Here is a 2,580-nt window from a genome sequence, read left to right as displayed (position 1 = left end):
AGACAGCCACCGCCCAGGGAGAGTTCGCCTCCCCAAAAAAGGCTGGCATTTCTTGTCTTCCCACACGCGATCCCAAAACAAAACAAAATCCAACAGGCTCTTTCCAGCCACCTGGTTGCCCCTGCAAGTCACCTCCCTGGATGCCAGACAAGGCGGCCTTCCCTGGAGGCCCTAGGGATCCCAGAAGACCTGCATCCAGCCAGGCTGCTCTGGAGTGGGGAGTCAGGGCTCCAAGCTGGTGGGAGTCAGGCCGGCAACAGCATCCCTGAAGCTGGGTGAAGCCTGGCAGCAGAGGTCACTTGAATATTTCCCTAAGACGAAGGGCAGCTTAGTTCAGAGCCAGGAGCCAGGGGCTACCCTCCCAGGGCCGGGTCTGTCTTCAGCATGGCGGGCCCTGAGCTGGAGTTCTGCTCTGGACTCCTAGCCAAGCCTTACTGTTAGGACTGATTTCCCAGAGCCCTGAGCTGCTCCGAGGTTCTGAACAGTTTAGAGCCCAAGGCTCCTCTCTCCCCTTGACCTTTCATTCATCCTTGTCACCTCTCCTTTAATGGACTGATCGCCCCTCTAGGTAACTCCCACTCCACCCTCAACCAAAACTCATCCTCCCACCCAGTGCTTCTGCCTGGAGCCCTGGTGTCTTTCCAACTGGGGATCTTGGAAGTGCTCCTGGCTTTCAGGGCAATGCCAGCACCCTCAGACCCTCTCCTGGGACCAAATAACAGACCCTCATGTCTCAAGTGCCTCTCATGTGTCTGATGATCAACAAAGTGATGACCACTTATGTCTTATGAATTCCTGTTTCACCCGGCTCAGGGGGTTAAGTGTTTCTCCCAGGAAGACACAATGGGAATTCAATTCAGGTCTGTCTGACCCCCAAAGGCCATGCTCCCTTTCTGTCTCTCTTCTGCACAGCCTTTCCTCACTTCAACCCACCCCTGAGCCTCAGCTAAGTCCTAGCCCTCTGCACCCCAGCTTGGCTATTATGGTGGCCAGGTGCCTCCTTTGGAGAAAGCAGCACCCCCTGTAGGTTAGGACAGGCTCCAGGAAGAGCTGTCAGCCAGATAATCTGCAGCCACCAGGCCCTGCTGGCTTCCAGGTGACTTTTCCACTATGCGGTCTGGTTTCCTCTGCTACTGGGCCCTGCCCTCCTGCCCCCGGGGAAGGCTGGTGGTAGGGGAACGGACTCCCACTTCATTCCCTGCACACCACGAAACTCTGTTCCTAACTTCCCTTCCTCAAATTTGGAAACCAGTCTCCTGCCAGGTCCCTATTACTTTTCTATCTCTTTTTTTAAATTTAGTTTTTACTTTATATTGGAATATAATCGATTTACAATGTTGTGTTAGTTTCAAGTGTAGAGCAAACTGATTCAGTTATATATCTACATATATCCCTTTTGAGATTCTTTTCCTATATAGATTATTACAGAGTATTGAGTAGAGGCTCCTGTGCTATACAGTAGGTCCTTGTTGATTATCCATTTTCTATATGCATGAGTGCGTGCTCAGCCATGCAATTATGTCCGACTCTTTGCAACACCATGTACTGTAGCCCACCAGGCTCTTCTGTCCATGGGATTCTCCAGGCAAAAATAATGGAGAGGTCCTGACCCAGGGGTCAAACCCGAGTCTCCTGCATCTCTTGCATTGGCAGGTGGATTCTTCACCACTTAGCCACCTGGGAAGCCCCATTTTATATATAGTAACGTGTGTATGTTAACCCCAAACTCCTAATTTATCCCCACCCCACCCCCATGTTTCCCCTTTGGTAACCGCGTTTGTTTTTGAAGCCTGTTTCCTGTCTGTGTTCTGTAAATAAGCTCATTTGTGTGCGTTTGTTTTTGAAGCCTGTTTCCTGTCTGTGTTCTGTAAATAAGCTCATTTGTGTCCTTACACCTGAAAGTGAAAGTGAAGTCACTCAGTCGTGTCCAGCTCTTTGCGACCCCATGGACTATAGCCTCCCAGGCTCTTCCGTCCATGGAATTTTCCAGGCAAGAATACTGGAGTGGGTTGCCATTTCCTTCTCCAGGGAATCTTCCCAACCCAGGGATTGAACCCGGGTCTCCTGCATTGCAGGCAGACGCTTTACCATCTTAGCCACCAGGGAAGCCCAATTACACCTGAGGAACTTTAAATACTGATGCTCAGATCCCACCCCCAGAGATTCTCCAGTTGTTCAGGAGTGTGGCCTGGGCCTGGGCAGCTTCAAAGCTCTTCAGGCGACTAGAGTGTACAGCCAGGACTGAGAGCCGCTACAGCACACTGGAGCTGATCCATGTTGATCTGTCCCAGGGCTGGCACTTCAGTCTCATTCAGCGTTGGCTGGATGAATGAGGTGGCCCCCATAGTCCAGGGAGTTGGGGTGGCTGCTGCTAGTGCCCTGAGATGGGACAGTACTGCCTGTCTCTCCTCCTGCACCTTTTCGCTCTCCCTGACCCCTCCTCCTTCTATCAATGAATAAGCTTCATGTCTTAGAGCAGCTTATGTTCAAGGCAAAATTGAGCAGGAAGCACAGAGATTTCCCATATACTCCCTTTCCCTACACACCTACCTATGCCCGCACCAGAGAGGTACATATATT

The 2,580-nt window shown here is 51.4% G+C and overlaps 1 non-coding gene across 1 annotated transcript; it reads right to left on the bottom strand.

The window, feature by feature from the left end:
* Window positions 1–2,034: 2,034 nt before the first annotated feature.
* Window positions 2,035–2,106, bottom strand: TRNAC-GCA (transfer RNA cysteine (anticodon GCA)). Its single transcript has one exon. It is a non-coding gene; the product is annotated as a tRNA-Cys (tRNA).
* Between the last annotated feature and the right edge of the window lie 474 nt (window positions 2,107–2,580).

The sequence above is a fragment of the Bos indicus genome, chromosome 18 (genome assembly GCF_029378745.1).
Source record: "Bos indicus isolate NIAB-ARS_2022 breed Sahiwal x Tharparkar chromosome 18, NIAB-ARS_B.indTharparkar_mat_pri_1.0, whole genome shotgun sequence".
Taxonomy (NCBI): Eukaryota; Metazoa; Chordata; class Mammalia; order Artiodactyla; family Bovidae; genus Bos; species Bos indicus.
The sequence above is the reverse complement of the archived record's forward strand: the minus strand, read 5'-3'. Positions and strand labels throughout refer to the sequence as shown.